Genomic DNA, 18598 nt, shown 5'->3' on the forward strand with positions numbered 1-18598 from the left:
CTGTGAATTGGAACTGACTCAAGGGCACTTAACAACAATGAAGAGGTACATTATTATTTCCATTCATTAAATGAAAGGACTGTGGTTCAGAAAGGTACAGCCATTTTGTTTAAGTTTAAACAGCTAAGACGTAGCAGAACTGAGACTCATTTCTACACTGTTCAGACACAAAAGACTTTTGATCCTAACCAATATGCAATACAAGTTCCATGCCTAGAAATAATGATAATGGTACCTTGTAAGGACAGTAGTACCAGAACACCTAGCAGCAGTCTAGGAGGATCATTGATGAGAAAGGAAACCATTTGCGGGATGCAGAGGAAAGGCGGGTAACCTTCATAGGGCTGATATCTGAATCGGGTTTTGAAGGATAGCTAGGAATTTATCAGGCAGAACAAGGAAGTGTATCAAACATTCAAGGAGGATGTTGAACAGTCAAGGTGGGACAAACTCAGGAGCTCTGACACACAAAAGCACACAGCCCAGTAAGGAGCTTCAGGGAATTCTGAACCGCAACTGTGTAATGTGATACTAGGGAGACTGTTAACAATTTGGCTATAGATGAAGGCAGGAACAGGTTAAGGTGCCATACATAAACATGTGTGCATGAATATTACACACACACAAACCTCTTTTATGTGATTTTTCCTGAGCAAGAACTAACTTGAGTTGTCCCGGACCCCTGATGTGAGTGAAAACAAGCAGAATTCCACTAAGGACTTCATTGACTTTCATGCGGCCATTCAGCTGCAAACAGCCCATCTACTGACACAGAGCTAGTATAAAAGAGCCACATGTATTTATTTGTTGTTTCTTTCTGCTCAGAAATAACTACTCAGCTACCTAGCAAGTAAAATGTAGAGGGCTGTGTTATCTGTCAGCTTCTAGAGCACTTAGCTACCATCGAAAACGGAAATGAAGCAAAGTAGAGGAAGAATCGAAACTAAATGTGAAACGTGAGTACATTCTAGTCTTTTGACATGAAAAGGAAGCAATTAAATTTGAACACTACCCAAATGACTGTATTCCCAAATCCAAGGAGGGAGAAAACTTATACCTGGCTGACCCTGTTTCATCTAGCACCACACAAGGCCTGCCAGGATAGAAAATGAACCAAACTCCATGGAATCAAGAACTCCAGAATCAAGAGAATTCCATTCTGCAGCTGAGTCATTGTGTGACCTGAACTACGCCATCTCACCTCTCTAGGCCTCAGTTTCTCATCCAGAAATGGGCACAATATTGATACCTACCACCATGCCTGTCATAAAGGAGTGAAACAGAAAATGCATGTAAATTTCCTACATACAGAGCCTGACACACAATGCTTACTGTGGCAACTTGACACTCTGTAAATGTAAGTAAACTAAAGACACCTTTGCTTAAAATATATTTTTTAAAACTTCAAAGAGGTTAAGTCTTAGCAGGGTGTGCCTAAACTGAAAAAAGTGATACATTTCTTTTATTGCTTATAATAACAGTAAGCTCTGGTTTATTGGGAGTATATGTGGTTCAATAGTAGAACTCTCACGTTTCATGTGGAAAAGCCAGGTCCAAATCCCCATCAATGCACGTCCTGTGTGAACACTTTTCATCTGTCAGTAGAGATGACTGACAGTTGCTTTATGCTGAACTAGTATCAGCATAAAATCAGACTTTGACACATTAGGAAGAAAAGACTGGTGACCTGTTTTTGAAATGGAGCCACTGAAAACCCCAGAGATTACAACAGTGTGATCCACAACTGTTCACCACAGTGATAAAGAATTAGGCAGCATTTTATTCTGTCGTGCATGGAGTTACCAGGAGGCAGGAGGCTACTCAAAAAGACACCTAACAACTAGTTTCTTGAGTACTCATTATAATTGTGTCACTTAAACTTTACAAGTACTCTGTGGGGTGGCCAATATTATCATCTCTATTTTATAGGTGTAAAGAAAAAAAAAAAAAAATTCAATGCACAGAAATGAAATAACTTGTCCAAAGATATGTACTGAGGTAGAATAGGAAGAAAGGCCTGGTGGATCTTCTGAAAATCAACCAAGAAAAACCCTATGGATCGCAACGTGCCTATCTGCAAATAGACCATAGGGATAGGACTGAGCAACATTCTCTTCATTGTATATGAGGTCACCAGGAGTCAGGTCTCAAACAACAGTTAATAACATAACAAGTCCTGAGGTTTAATTAGACAATTGAACAAATGTCCATTGTTGTTTTTAAGTGCCGACAAGCCAGTTCCAACTAATAGAAACCCTGTATAGGATTTCTGAGGAGCGGCTAGTGAGCTTGAACTGTCAACCTTGCAGTTCAAATTGACCTTAGAGTCCAGCGATTAACTCACAGAGCCACCCCACAGACGTGGGTAACGTGAGACACATACTACACATGCCTGCTGCTACTTTTTTTAAAACCCTTTACTGAGTAGATACAGGGTCTTGTGCTAGATGCTTGTTCCAGTACAGCAGTTAATGTAATTCAAAACCAGGATCATCCTGAGCTCCGGACACTCAGTCTGCCTGAGTCCAAAGCCAGTGGACTTCTCACCAGAGTTTCTGTTCTGCCTCATACTCTTCCCTCTCCAAACTGCAGAATAATAGATGAGGCCTGGGATGAATGAGTACCCCCAGAGCTCTAGGGCCTTCTGCCAAACTTCACAAACGTACAACTTCATAGCTTCCATGAGGTGAAGTATAAAAATGAAGGCAACCTGGTGGCATCTAAAAACACCTCAAAGCTTCTTTTCTTTTCACTTAAAAATTTTCTAGTAATTGTTTTTACCGCAGTTAATCATAAAAATGAATCACTTCAAATTTTTAAAAGAAATTCTCCTTCAAAATCTGTCAACTCTGTGCCATAAATTCATTTATTATGGGACCACATGATGCCTCCCAGTACTGCATTTTATTTAAACATGACATTTTTTTTTTACTCTATTTTGATTCCACATCTGAAAATCGTTTCTATCAATCTTTCATTGGAGCCAAGCATAACTGTTTTGCTCACTGAAACATTAAATACAGACTCGGGGTCCTAGAAGCAAATTAAAAAATAAAAATAAAGTAGTATCTGGCTGGCATCCATAACATACTGGCTGGAGAAACCACATATTTGAGAACTGCTGGGGACCTACTTCCAAGGTACAAATCAATCAATCCTAATCCTTTTGAATCTGAGGTCCTTTCTAAAGTCCAAAGACTTTCTGTGGGTTGGTTTTTCTTTTTGAGGTTCAATTTCAGAAATTGTTTAGTATTCTGATTTTGAAAGGCACATTACATCTTCAATGAAATCACCAGACTCTCTTGAGGCATTGATGGTGATCAATGGTTTTCCGCCTCAGTCACTGGTGGGATGAAGATGGGGGTGGGGACACTGGTTATATACTTACACGTCCCAAAATGTATCTCTCTCTCTCTCTCTCTCTCTCTCTCTCTCTCTCTCTAAACAGTGGCAGCAAACAGGCACATCCAATATTGTATTACTTTCTTCTTTCATTCATGACGATGTCCCACACAGGCCCTGAGAGTCTGAAAAAGAAGCAGCATTTTCCAGGTTCTAAGGAGGAAGAGAATCCTGGCCAATCCATCATGCTTTGTTTGCTAATGATAGAATCATGCATAAGAGCAACCACACCTAGAAGAAAGGCAGCAGGCATGAAAACATGTGTATCAACTCTTAAGGTGCAAATCTGAAGGTCTGCAAAGCTGTGATTCGAATTTCCATTCAGGACTTCCACGATTCATCGGGCGATTGGGAGTGGGTTGTGGTGTGGGAGGGAGACCTCTGTAGAGACATTTTCCTACATCAACCTTGTCCTCCCTTCTTCAATTTGCAGAGTTAGGCGCTACGTACCATGAAAATTTCAGTGTCTTATTGACCCAGAGACTGAAACTTTAATGGATCTGTTAAGAGGGGAAGATGCATTTTCAACAACCAGGACTAAACAACTACTTGTTCCCCACATGGTCCCTAGATTTCACAACCCTCAAAACAATTCTGATCTTGGCATGTCTGACCAAAAGCACTTTATTTTGTCCTTCTTTTCTTCTTTTTCTTTCTCTTCCTTCCTTTTTTCCTTCCTCACTTACCATTTTCTTTTTCTTCCTAATATTCTTTTCTCTCCTTTCTTAACTTTCTCTCTTTCTCTTCTGACTTTATTCATTTTCCCTCTTCTCTTTTCTGTCTACCTACCTGTATCTATTTCCTTTCGTTTCATATGTACTTAGTACCTAAACATTTCCAGGTTTAGAAATTCACAGTCTACTTGGAGAAGTAGCCTCACACATATACAACCCCAATATAGTATAAAATGCAACGCTGGTACTATGGAAATACAGTGGATTTGGAGTGTTGGGTGTGTCATGTTTAGAAAAGCTTCCTAGTTGAGGTGGGAATGTGGTACCTGCAAAGGAAATAGTGCATGCTCAGGGGCATAGATGAATGGACACAGTATTTTCAAGAGAATACAGGTATACCAGTGTCTGCAGAATATAGTTTATAAGGGAGTCTTATGAAGTAAGTCTGGAGAAGCAGACAAGCAAGCTCCTATTATGAAAAGCTCTGTGCGTAAGAATTATATGAAAGCAGTAGAGAGAAACAGTAGACCTTAAATACAAGTGGTGATGGACAATTTGATTTTGAATTAAATCTAGCACATCACTTCTGGGACCATGCTATTTACCACCACAACTTAACTCACTAGTGAACTCTTGTTCCTACGTAGTTTTCTCTATTACACTTGTCTTTATTTAGTAGCAGATTATGTCCTGGTGTGGACTGCTAACCGCAAGGTCTGAAGTTCAAACCCACTAGCTGCTCCTTGGAAACTCTATACAGGGCTGCTATGAGTCAGAACAGACTTGACAGCACTTAACAATAACAATATCAGATTTGCTTATTAATTCTATGCATTATCTGCCTTCACTGACATGTACATTCCATGAAAGCAAGGATTTTTGTTTGGTTCACAGCTGTATCCCCAAGCACCTATAACAGTGTCTGGCACGTGGTAAAGATTCAACAAATGTTCCTCAAATGTTCTTTTCACAAGGATTGTTGCTGTTCTTGCTACTATTGTTAAGTGCCGTCAAGTCGGTTCTGAAGCGATAGCGACCCTGTGTAGGATTTCTGAGGAGTGACTGGTGAGTTTGAACCACCAACCTTGCTGTTCGAACAGACCTTGTAGTCAAGTGTTTATCCTAAAGTGCCACACCAGTACTCAATGATCTCAACGTTTTGTTTGGAGCAAAGACCTTGACCACTTAACCTTTCTCAATTTCAATTCTCTGATCTTTAGAAAACAGATAAAAATGCCTAATGTAAAAGTATTTACAATGAAAATTTATATAAAGAACCTAGAATAGGAACGGGCATATAACGATTTCTCAATAATCTTCCACTACTGTTTTTATGCTTTCGTTGATCACATTTATTTCCATTCGTTGGGTAAGTTCCTGGAGGACAAGGACTAGATCTTAGTTATGAACCACATAGTAGGGGATCTAAGAAAGGCATCTGGCTCATGGAATCCAAAATCCATCACATTTTTTTCTTTAGGTCAGAAGGTAAGTAATTCTTGAGCATCTTTTAGAGTACTGCAATGAAATCTTTTAAGAGAAAAAGTATTCTTGGATAAATAAAGCTCTGGTTTATTGGGAGTATCTGTGGCGCATACTGTGTTTTTCAAACAATGCAATTTCTAGAACCAATACTTAGGTTTAGCCAAATGAGGGTCCTGGGGCCATGCGCTTCGGAAGGACTGATGACTGACTACCTTCCATGACATTATCACATACCCACTGTGGCAATTTCTGTTATTACTCTGAACTTCTCAGAAGGCCTTCTGAAATAGACTACAGACATCTTTAGAGCAAGGAACCACTGCTGGAGACACTCGATTGTATAGTGAGTAAGAGCTTGGAATCACTGCCCGATGTCTAGGTTGGAATCTGGATTCTTCCACTTTCTATATGTTCTTCAGAGAGCTACTTAACCTTGCTGTGCCCCAACGGTATATTGGGAGCAGTATTGATCCTACCTCTTAGGTCCTTAGAATGGTGCCAGGCTCATGGTAGGTAGTCAAAAAAGATTGGATTTTAGCTACACATTTTGGCACATAGTAGGTACCCAAGCAATGTTTATTGCCTTGTCAATGTAACTTAAACATACCAAAATGCTCTTTTAGTTGCCCCTTGAAAACAAAAGGAAAGAATTTAGATACAACCCAACCCCTAGCCCCAGTCAGAGGAGGATTGAAAAGATACTGGTAACGCTAAAGACTGCCTCTTTCTGGTTGTATGATTTGAGGCATTACATTTAACTGTAGAGCTTCAACTTCTACACCTGTGAAATCTATCTCCAGGGATTGCTCTTGGTAAAGTGGAGGGTCATCCATGAAGAGGAAGACACAGACACACACACACACACACACACACAGAGAGAGAGAGAGAGAGAGAGAGAGAGAGAATGATTGGCACGGTGGTAATATCAATGGATTCAAACATTAACAATTGTGAGGATGGCATGGGACCAGGCAGTGTCTCAATCTGTTGTGCATAGGGTCGCTATGAGTCGGAGCAGACTCCACAACACCTAACAACAACAACAACAACAACAACAACAAGGATTGCTTTGCATCTTGAGAAGGTACTGTCTGACCCTGAGCTCTACAAACTCTAAAGAATTACAAAACAGAGGTATTCTTGCACGCAGAAATACTTCAATCACTTAGTAGAGAGGGTTAAAAAAAAAGCTGCACATCAAACGACTCTGTCTTCCTACATTTGTGCAAAATTAAAATGACTCTTTGCAGAATCCAATTTGGATAAGCCCATGTCAATACTCCTAATACAAGCCATCACTAATGACAAGATTGATAGCTCAGGAGGGCGAGTCATTTCATGTTCTCTTTGCATCATGCTTAATTCGCCAAAAGGAGTTTGTGTGTATAATTAATGTGCTTTTCTTCCTGCCTTCATTTGGAAACATGTAAAGGGTCTCTAGGGAATTCTGTAAGTTAGAAACAATTAATAAAATAAAACCACTTAATTAAAGAGAATAATTGGAGTCTCTTTTATACCAGGAAATAAGAGGGATAAAAATCACTTTAGGAACACGTTGTACAAAAATTGCTGAGTTTTGAAAGATAGAGCAATCTGCAAACAGAACACACATAAATCATGATAGTGGACGGATGTCCCAGGCATTTTGTTGGGGAATGATTGAAATCAGTTGACTTAACATGTACATAAAATGAGAGATTACTGACTGACCGTTACTTTTACAAGAATGAGTTCTCATGGAGGAAAACTTCCTTTCTTTAGTAACACCATGCACATTTCCCTTTGATGTGCCACTTGTTAGGTGGGGTCCCTTAAACAACACGCAATACTCCTGCTTTCCACAAGCTCGCAGTCTACTAAGGGCAAGAGAAAAGAGTACACACAAAGACAACACACAGGGATTTCTTTGCACTGTGAGGAAGCTAAGGATATCCTGAACACTGCTCCCAACTCATTTCTGGAGGGACAAACAATTCCTTCTCAGAGAAACAGGAGTGTTTATCAACATCAAAAAAGAGTAAAATGCAATTACATATGTAACAACATATGCAACCGTCACAGATATATGAATGCACATGTTGCTTTAGTGAAATACATAAATCACCGTCCATCCCAAGAACACAGTACCTATTTCAGAGCAGAAAGAGATGAAGCAGGAAACCAGGTGGAGAAAGCACATAGATGTGTTGCATGATGAACTAATTCAGACCTTATCGCAATGAGTCACGGTACATAGCATGTAACCTCTCTAGATTTGTTTTAAGTAAAAATAGAGTTCCAAAACATCCAGATGATGGTATCCTGCATTTGTTGTTGTTAAGGGCTGTCGAATCGGTTCCGACCCATAGCAACCCTGCACAGGGTTTCCGAGACTGTAAATCTTTACAGGAGCAGACAGCCTCCTCTTTCTCCTGCGGAACAGCTGGTAGTTTCAAACTGCTGACCTTAAGGTTCTCAGCCCGATTCGTAACCACTAAGCTACCAGAGCTCCTTTCCTAACTATCTATCTGTGTCCACTGACTTTATATTGCAATACAAAAGTACTGACCAGTTCCTCCAGGTAGGTGAAGACTCTTCCCTGCCCCATTGTTGTCAAGCTCAGCCTTGTGCTTTGGCTCACAGACTAAGGAGTGAATACAATGTGTCTACATTTAAACTGTTAGGAGACAGGCATTTCTGCCCTCTGAAGTGAGAACCACATAGCCCAGATGGGATTATTCCCAGATTCTGAGTTTCTGCCTGAAATGAAAAGACCTTTGGAACAGAGCTGAACACAATCTCAGCCAATCTGCAGGACTAGCGGAAATATGGGAGTGGCTTATTACCATAGAAAAGATCAGCAATAACCAGCTCATAGCCTAAGGCAAAAGACAAACAGGCAATGATAAAACAATTAGAAAAGTGTCATGATAAAATAAATATATGCATCAGATGGTATTGAAGAACCAATACCATACGTAAAGATCCTTGTCCTATGTTGGGCATTTAATCAATGTTTCATTCCTTCATCTTGGACCTTCCTGGAAGAGGCCCAAATCTCAGAGAGTTGAGCAATTATAATAAGGAGTCCTGGTGCTGTGCTATGGCATAAGGCCTTGGACCACAAGGTCAGTTTGAACCATGAGGTTGGCAGTGGAAGCTCACCAGCTGCTCCTTGGAAACCCTATACAGGGTCGCTATGAGTCGGAACCAACTGGATGGCACTTAACAACAACAAAACATGAATATATCAATTTGACCCATATTAAATATTTGCCATCAGAATTAATCATATTCCAGCCTGGTTCTCATTCTTAGCTTAGGCAAATCTTTAAACTCTTTGTATCTCAATGTTCTAGCCTGTACTTGTGTGTTGTGGGCTAATGCATCAGACTGCAAAGTCGTTTGAACTGCAAGGTCGGTGGTTCAAGCTCACCAGCTGCTCCTTGGAAACCCTCTACAGGGTCTCTATGGGTCAGAATAGACTTGATGGCACTTAACAACAACAACAAATGGACAGCATTACCACTGTATCTATTTTTAAAAACATATCTGATAATTTGTCAATCCATGTAGTGTACTTAAAAGAAAAACTTATGCACAGTATGTGTCCAATAGATGATAACCCTTTGTTCTTATTTATGATTATTCAATAACCATCAATTTCCTACTGTGGAACTGTAAGATAAGTGCTGGACTGCTAGCAACAACATCAGCAGTTCAAAACCACCAGCCACTCCTCAGAAACCATGCAACAGGTCGCTATAAATAGTGATCGACTCAACGGCACTTAACAACAACAACATACCTTCTCAATGACACAATCACAACATACCAAATTTTCAATGTTTAATTGTAAATTCATCACCTACCCAAAATATACACATTAATAGGCACACAAGCTTAGCCTTTATTGTTACAGCTTCTATCATTGGCTTTGAAGAAATAGTAAGTAAATGAGCCCTTTCAGTGAAAAGACACAATGGTGAAATAGTTGGACTAAGTATAATATAACTCACTGGATAAGCAATTACTTATTCCTTAGTTACAATCCTTACAATGAAATTCCATTGTAATTTCACACCTACAAAATATTTGATCAGATCACTAAGAAGCAACCAGTCAAATCGTCTTGACTTACTTTCTCATTCATAAGAAAAATGAATCTATATCCTTGTCTTCCAATAGTTGATTGCATTGGTTTGCTGCCATAGTAATTTTAACAACTAAATTATTGGTTCTTAAATTTTGGGGAGGGGCAACTAAATTATTAGTTCTTAAACTCTGAGAGTGGGAGGGGTACATGATAAAGGGAATATTCACTGAAGAGTTCCTGACTGCCAAGTATGAGGGGCAAAGGCCCAAACAGATCTCTTCCAGAACAAGTTTCCAAATCCCCTGCTTAATGGGAACCAGGTAGGCCAACTATGCTTCAATTCCCTGTATCCAATTTCCTCATTGTAAAATGGGGATAATAATAGTCCTTATCTCATGGTGTTGTTGTGAAGACAAAATGAGCTGGCTGGCAAAGAGCCTGCCACATTATAACACTAATAAATATTAGCTGGTTGTAACTTTTCATCTGCCATAGAGTTGGCCCATAACTCCATGCACAGTGGAATAAAATGCTGCCTGGTCTTACGCCATCCCATGATAAATTGTGAATCTACATGATTTCATGTGCTGATTTGTACTAGGAGATGGCCAGACCTTTCTTTCTAGTCTCTCTTAGTCTGGAAACTCCACTGAATTCAGCACCATAGCAGCATGCACGTCTTCACTGACAGCTGATATTTGCTTGTGGCTCAGCTGCTATGAACTTTCAGACATGTCCCAGCTCAGCACAGGATCACCCCATCCTGGATTCACTCCATCAGACTCAAATCTAATTTCAGTCCTACAGAGTTCTTTGTGATTTTTTTTAAATGGGCCTAAAATTGAATATCCATTCCTGTATAGTAAAGGAGCTCTGGTAGCGTAGTGGTTACGAATGCAGTTCCGCGGGAGAAAGATCAGGCATTCTGCTCCTATAAAGATTTACAGCCTCAGAAACCCTATACAGGGTCACTATGAGTCGGAACCAACTCCAAGGTACTGAACAACAACAACACATATAGTAAAGGGACATTTCCTAAGAAAGTTCCTTGTAAGGTTTTAGATCCTCTTTCCTCAGCAATTTTTCCCACTGGGCATTTCAGGTCTACTTGGATTTCCTTCCTGGTTGAAACCTGTCTCCAAGGCTGTCACTGCTGAGGGAGTAGGAGGTTAAAGGCAGGCTCCTAGTCATGCTACACTGAGGGCCAGCCTTACTGAACAGGAACCAAAAAGAAGTTACTACTGCTCTCATTTAACAAGTGAGGAGAAAGTCAACTCACAACAAATACCAAGCACTTTTCTAAGGGAGGCCAAGGAGTCAGCCCAAACGCATATTTCAAACTGATTACATCAACAGCATGGGAAAATACATAAACAAAAAAAGCAAGTTATCAGACACATGGTCTAAGACACAGAGATGAACAACTTAGGCCAAGAGAGCTGGGTTACTGGCCTCAAGCTGCCATTTTTTACAGGATACAATTTGGGAATGGTACTATCTCTGAAGTCTCTGCTATGTGACATGCAAACGACCTAGGCAGAGACAAACTATGGAAGTAAATGTTCTACACGGACTTATTGTAAGGGATTTGTTGTTAAGTGACTCTCTATAGGGCTTCAGAGCTGTTTGTACTACAAGGTCGGCAGTTCAAGCTCACCAGCTGCTCCTCAGAAACCCTATGCAGGGTCGCTATGGGTCGGAATCGACTCAAAAGCACTTTACAACAACAACATAGGGTTTCAGAGGCTATATATCTTTACAAGGGCAAAAGGCTCATCTTTCTCCCACAGAGCAGCTGGTGAGTTTAAAGTGTCGGCCTTGAATTGAGAAGTTCAGTGCTTATCCTACAGTGCCACTGTTGCTTCTTATAAGGGATGTTATTGTTGTTTTTGTTAAGAGCCATCAAGTCGTTTCTGACACAAAGCGACCCTATATAGGGTTTCTGGGGCTGTAAATATTTTGTAGGAACAGAAGGCCTCATCTTTCTCTCTTGGAGCAGCCAGTGGGCTTGAACTGCTGACCTTGTGGTTAGCCGTCCAGTGCTTATTGTGCAATCATCGTGTTCCCCTTTATAAGGGATGTTGTTGTTAAGTACAGGGTTTCCGAGAGTGTAAATCTTTACAGGAGTAGAAAGCCTCATCTTTCTCCTGCGGAGCAGCTGGTAGTTTCAAACCGCTGACCTTAAGGTTCGCAGCCCGATTCCTAACCACTACGCTACCAGAGGGATAGAAGAGTATTTTTAGAAGCATATTTCATGGTAGCAGAAAACCTGGAGTCTAGACAAATGCTTCCATTACCACATCACATAAATAAATACAGGTATATTCTTAGATGGAATACTATATAAAAGTGAACAATGTTGTTGTTATTGTTATGTGTCGTCAAGTTGATTCCATCTCATAGCAAGGTTTCCAAGGAGCAGCTGGTGGATTTGAACTGCCGACCTCAAGGTTTACAGTCCTGTCACATGTACAAGTGCCACACCAGGAGTCTGCAGTAAACATTAGTTGTTGTTGTTGTTGTTAAGTACCATGGAGTTGGATCTGACTCATAGCGACCCTCTACAGTGTTTCCGAGGCTGTGAATCTTTACAGAAGTAGAAAGTCTCATTTTTCTCCCACAGAGCATCTGGTAGTTTCAAACTGCCGACCTTGAGGTTAGCAACCCAATTACTAACCACTACGCTACCAGAGTAAACACTGCTATCTACAAGCAGCAATAACTAGAAATCTTGAACAAATGGGAGAAATAAGCCACAAAATATTTTATAATATGATTCCATTTAGTCAAAGCTGAAAAGCAAGCAAAACTAAAATTTACTACTATTTGTTTAGGAATACATCTGAAAAGAAATCTAAGAAAGCAAGTAACACACAAGTCAGGCTTGAAGTTACCTGGGCAGTGAGTGAAAAGCTGTTAGGAAAAAAGCCCTTAGGAGACTGCTGGGGACTTCAGACATTTAATTTCTAGACCTTAGAAGTGAGTGTCTGAGTTTCTGTTACTGTTCATTAAGCTGTCCCCATATGTTGTCACAGTCTCTTATATGAGCTTATATTTCATAACAAAAACTAGACATACTAAAAATGATGAAGAGTCTAAAGGAATACATTTTAAAACAACAACAACAACAAAAAAAAAACTACATTACAACCAAATATGTACAGCACTGTATACAACCTTACAATAGCTTGGTGGAACATGTAATACCATTTGGTATGGTGCTGTGGGCTAATGCACTGAACCACAAGGTGGGTTTGAGCGACACAGTTGGCAGTTCAAACTCACCAGCTGCTCCTTGGCAACCATATAGAATCCTGGTGTGGCACTGTGGGTTAATGCGCTGGACTCTAAGGTCGATTTGAACTACAAGGTCAGCAGTTTAAGCTCATCAGCCACTCCTCAGAAACCCTATACAGGGTCGCTATGGGTTGGAACCGACTCAACAGCATGTAACAACAACAACATGTATCACTGCCTTCATTTGCAGATGAAGAAACCAAGGTTCTGAGCAGTTAAAACAAGGGGCTGCAATTCAGCTAAAGTCCCTCTGAGCAGAGTCCATGAATATTCACTGTTCCAGGTTTTCGGTAGGCCAGGCAAGTATAATTACTGTCCCCATGCTACAGAGAAGGAAGGAGTAGCTGAAAGGTGACATGATTTGCTCAAGTTTGCCCAAGAAGTTGTAATTATAAGGAAGGAGAAAGGAGCCTCAATTCCTTCCATTGTTGTTTCGCTAAATCCTGTAAACTGCAGGAAAGGAGAAACTGGTATTTACATAGTAGTTTCAAAAGACAGGAAATAAATTAAGCCTCTCCAGTTTATCCCCTTTCAGTCTGGTTTGCATGAGGTTAGGGACTTTATCTTCTGACATGCGCACAATGGAAAGGTGTGTGGGAAGATAGGACTATGCAAATATAGTGGCCTGCATATAATTTTCATATCCAAATGTGCCCTGCTGTTTGCAGAACCAACTTCCACCAAAGACAGTATGTGCAAATACGTTCCTGTCTTCCTTCTCCAGGACCAAAATAGCAAAATGGCATCACTCCATTTTCTGATCACCACAAGTTTTCTCATTTAAATGACGCTATTGTCTTTGCTGTTTATGAGTTTGTTTCCCATCTTAGGAAATTTCAACCCACACACAAGCTACAGATGCCTTCTTTCCATTTTTTTTTTATTTTTCATTACTCTTAATTAGGTAGTAAAATACAATCCACCTACGTGAACAAGATGGGTAAAAGAAAGTAACAGCTAAATGCATTTTTCATTTCACACATAACGATTTGTAAGTGGAGAATCAGTAAGGCCCCTGGAGCAAACCATAGAGTGTTTCTCTCGAGATGGAGGGCTTGGTTGTTTACATCCTTTACTCAATGCCAGGCCTTGCGGGGACATGATAATGCCCACCCCCATTATCTAGCACAGTCTTTGTCACAAAAAGTGACTTATTAAATATTTGTAAAGATAGTTAATGATGGCCTGTGATAATCATAATTCACCATTAAAATCTGCCAGTTTGTCATATTATGGTGGCTTGCTAGAGCTATGCTGTCAGTTTCAAAAACCAGTGGGGTCACCCATAGTGGACTAAGGCAGGTTAGAAAGAAAGGAATGACAATCTATTTCTGAATATTAGCCAATAAAAACCCTATGGCTCACAGAACATTGTCCAAGATTTCAACTCGCTTATTTCAGATACATCATCAGGATGGAACAATTGTTGGAGAAAGACATCATGTTTGGTTAAGCAGAGGGTCAGTGAAGACCAAGGAAACTTTTCCCTCAAAGAGATGAACTGACCTAGTGGCTGAAGCAATGGACTCAAACATATCTGATGACTGTAAAGTTGGCGCAGGAGCAGGCAGTGTTTCATTTAGTATACCTGGGGTTGTCATTACTTAATGGCAACTTACAACAATAATTATAATAGTTAATACAAAGGTAAGTAAAAAATGATTATTAAATACTGTTGAATGATAATGCACGGAGGAGATTGTAATCATTGCAATGAAACGATGTTGTAAAGCCAATGTTCTCCCATGTAAACTATTACTCAGTTCACAATAAAAAAAGAAAAATTAGTAATAATAGAAAGCAAAGAAAAAACAATGATTGCTAGTTGGGTTCCAGTTCAGACATGTACAGATTTATTCCAAGCAAAGCAAGGTTAAATGTATCTCTGATTCCAGTGGGTGACTACAGACAAGTTGTCTTAGTAATACAATTGTCTTAGTTTCTAGTCTCCTTAGGGTGCCTTCAAAACAAAAAAAAGTCCAACCAAAACAGTGATGTCCAAGGGACTCTGCTGGGTCAGTTACATTCAAGTCATTGAGATCAATTTAGAAGGTTATGGCGATTGCTTCTTGAAATTCCAAAGGGATCATCTTGATAGATTTTTCTGAAGGACACAGGACTAGTACAGGGGCTTATTAGGAAGAAGTTTAAAGAAAATTGAGAACTGCATTGGTGAGAAAAAGGCCACGAACGCTGTGTTGAGGAATTTTTCCCATCATGAGAATTTACCTGCTCATTCTTCTTAAGTTAGATGGCCTAAGGTACCCAACCAAATTCTCACGAGAAAGCCCTTGCTACCAACGCAAAGAACATCCTACAAAAATTTTGCTGGGCAACTTTACCCCATCCAATCAACCTATAGCCCTGATCCTGTCCCTTCAGACTTTTTGTTGTTGTTGCTGTTCCCAACTCAAACAACCTTTGAAAGGAGCAGTATTTGAATTCCTCAAGGATACTCAAACTGAGTGCAGCCAGAGTGCTGCTTAGAGGCCAAGATGGCCAAACTTCGTCTCTCATACTTTGGACATTTTTGTCAGATGAGACAAGTCGCTGGAGAAGGATATCATGTTTGGTAACATGGAGGGTCAGAGAAAAAGAGGAAGACCCCCTCCTTCCCCCCCAGCGAGATGGACTGGCCAAGTGGCAGCATCTATGGACTCAAGCGTGGCAACAGTAGTGAAGTTGGCCGAGGATCGGGCACAGTGTTTCCTTCTGCTGTGCATAAGGTCACTATGGGTCAGTATGGACTCGATGGCACCTAACAACAACAACAACAAGTTGAAGAGCACAGACTTCTCCAGGGAAGGGTTAGAGAAAAGGAAAACATCACCTTCTGAATTGTATAGACAAAGATGGAGGCTGTTCAGAAACGATGGCTTCACATTTTGATGTTTTTGTTTAACAAGCGTTTCTGTGATTTTGAAGCAATCATTTTTTGCTTACCCTTGTACATATAAAGCTTACCACAAACCAGATACTGTTCTGAGCATTATTCTTCTTGTTGTTAAGTGCTGCCCAGTCGGTTCCAACTCACAGCGACCCTACGCACAACAGAAGAAAACACTAGCCTGTCTGAGCATCGTCCATACATAAATGAACTCACTCTTTACAATAACCTCCAAAGGTCGGTACACTATTGTTATCCTTGCCTTAAAGATAAGGACACTGAGGATCAACATGATTAAGAACTTGCCCAATGTCAGACAGCTAGTGATGATTGAAGCTGTTGGCTCCAGTTGGAATTCTTAACCCGTAAAACTCAGTTGCCATCAACTGTCTCATAGCAACCCCTCACTGAAGAACTCTGCTCCATAGAGTTTTCAATGTCTGTTTTTAAGACATTTCTTCTGAGGTGCCTCTTGACCTCCCAACTTTCAGTTAGCTACCAAACGTGTTTATACTTGTTCTAAACATCTCTTAGCAGAGATGGGAAGAACAGTCAGGGATGTACGATGACTACAAAAAGGCCACACAAAACAATGGTCTGGAGGAAGAAAAAAAAGCAAGATCTCAAGAGTCTAAAGGATTGTTTTACATCAGAGCTTACTGTCTTTCTTGAGTAGGGACCTGAGGAATCCACATTTTCAGACTCGACAGCGGAGTGGTATCAGTCCTATACTTGTAAGTTCCCACGCCTTCATTTCTAAAATGAGTACAGTAACATCTAGCTCAGCAGACTGCTGTGAGAATCAAATCAGTAAAACAGAAGCATTTCAAAAATGGCAGCTATGTAAAGAAACCTGGTAAGTTTACATCTACCACTGATGCCATGTAGCTGTTCTTTATAAATGCCATCAATTCAGTTCCAATTCATAGCCACCCTATACAATTTCCAAGGAACAGCTGGTGGGTCTGAACTACCAACCTTGTGGTTCGTGGTCCGGTACTGATCTTACAGAGCCATACCAGGAGTACCTGTGTGCCTGTCCTCAATTTCCATAGGGATAAATTAACCCAATCACCACTTATCTGTCAGTTTGTCATCCTCGGGTGGCTTGCATGTTGCTGTGATTCTGGAAACTTTGCCCATATTTTAAATACCAGCAGGGTCACCCACAGTGGACAGATCTTAGCTGAGCTTCCAGTCTAAGACAGACAACAACAGAGTACCTCCAAATAGTCAGTCACTGAAAATGTTATGAATAGCAGTGGAACACTGTCAGCACCAGAGTACTGACTACTGAAACATGATGAAGAGCTCCAGAATATTGTCAGACATAGCGCTGGAAGATGAGCCCCTCAGGTTGGAAGGCACTCAAAATACAACTGTGGAAGAGCTGTCTCCTCAAAATAGAGTTGACTGTGATGCCAAGATTGGAATACTGCTTTCAGGACCTTCATTTGCTAATGGGGAACAGCTCAAAATGAAGAGGAACAGCTGTAAACATCTATTAATAATTGGAACATGGAATGTACGAAGTGTGAATCCAGAAAAATGTTTTGTGAAAAATGAATTGGAATGCATAAATGTTGATATCCTAGGCATTAATGAGCTGAAACGGACTTTAGAATCTGACAGTTATGTGATTTACTATACTGGGAATGACAGATTGAAGAGAATGGAGTCACATTCGTCATCAAAAAGAACATTTCAAGATCTATCTTGAAGTAAAACGATGCTCTCTGTGATATTACCCACACACCTACAAGGAAGGCCACTTAATGTAACTATTATTCAAATTTACCCACCAACCACTAAAGCCAGTGATGATGAAATTGAAGAATTCTATCAACTTCTTCAGTCTGAAATTGATCTGACATGGAATCAAGATGTAAAGATCAATTACTGGTTATTGGAAAGCAAAGGATTGACACAAGTAGGATCAGTACTTGGAAATTATGGCCTGGGTGACAGAAATGATGCTGGAGATTACATGAATGAATTTTGCAAGAACAATGACTTCTTCATTGCAAGTACCTTTTCATTTTTTATTTTTTGCAAGGACCTTTTTTAAACAACAAAAAGGCGACAATACACACAGACCTCACCAGATACGATACACAGAAGTCAAACTCATTATATCCGTGGAATGAGATGGTAGAAAATCTCCGTATTATCAGCCAAAACAAGACTGGGGCAGACTGTGGAAAAGTCCATAAAGTATTTTCAATAGACTCAACTGCAAGTGAAACTTGGACAATGAATTGATGCATTTGAGTTACGATGTTGGAGGAAAATATTAAAAGTACCATGGACTGTTAGAAGAACAAACAAATTTGTGTTGGAAGAAGTACAGCCTGAATGTTCCATAAAAGCCTAGACAGGCAAACTTTGCCTCTCATACTTCGGACATATTATCAGGAGGGATCAGTCCCTGGAGAAGGACATCATGCTTGATGGCCAATGAAAAAGAGGAAGAACCCCAACAAGATGGATTGACACAGTGGCAGCAGCAAATAGGCTCAAGCATAGCAACAATTGTGCAACTGGTTGGCCCAGGATTGGGCAGTGTTTCATTCTGTTTTGAATAAGGTCGCTATGAGTCAGTATTGACTGGATGGCACCTAACAACAACAAACTTACTCAAAGATATTTTCACTTCTCAGTTCCCAGATTTGAAAAGGCAGGCACACTATATGGTGTACTGAATGTAATTGCGCTGCTCCGTAAACCTTCACTCAATTCAAAATAAAAAGAAGGAAGGGAGGGAGGGAGGGAGGGAGG

Source organism: Chrysochloris asiatica, unplaced genomic scaffold, assembly GCF_000296735.1.
Source record: "Chrysochloris asiatica unplaced genomic scaffold, ChrAsi1.0 scaffold00026, whole genome shotgun sequence".
NCBI classification, from domain to species: domain Eukaryota; kingdom Metazoa; phylum Chordata; class Mammalia; order Afrosoricida; family Chrysochloridae; genus Chrysochloris; species Chrysochloris asiatica.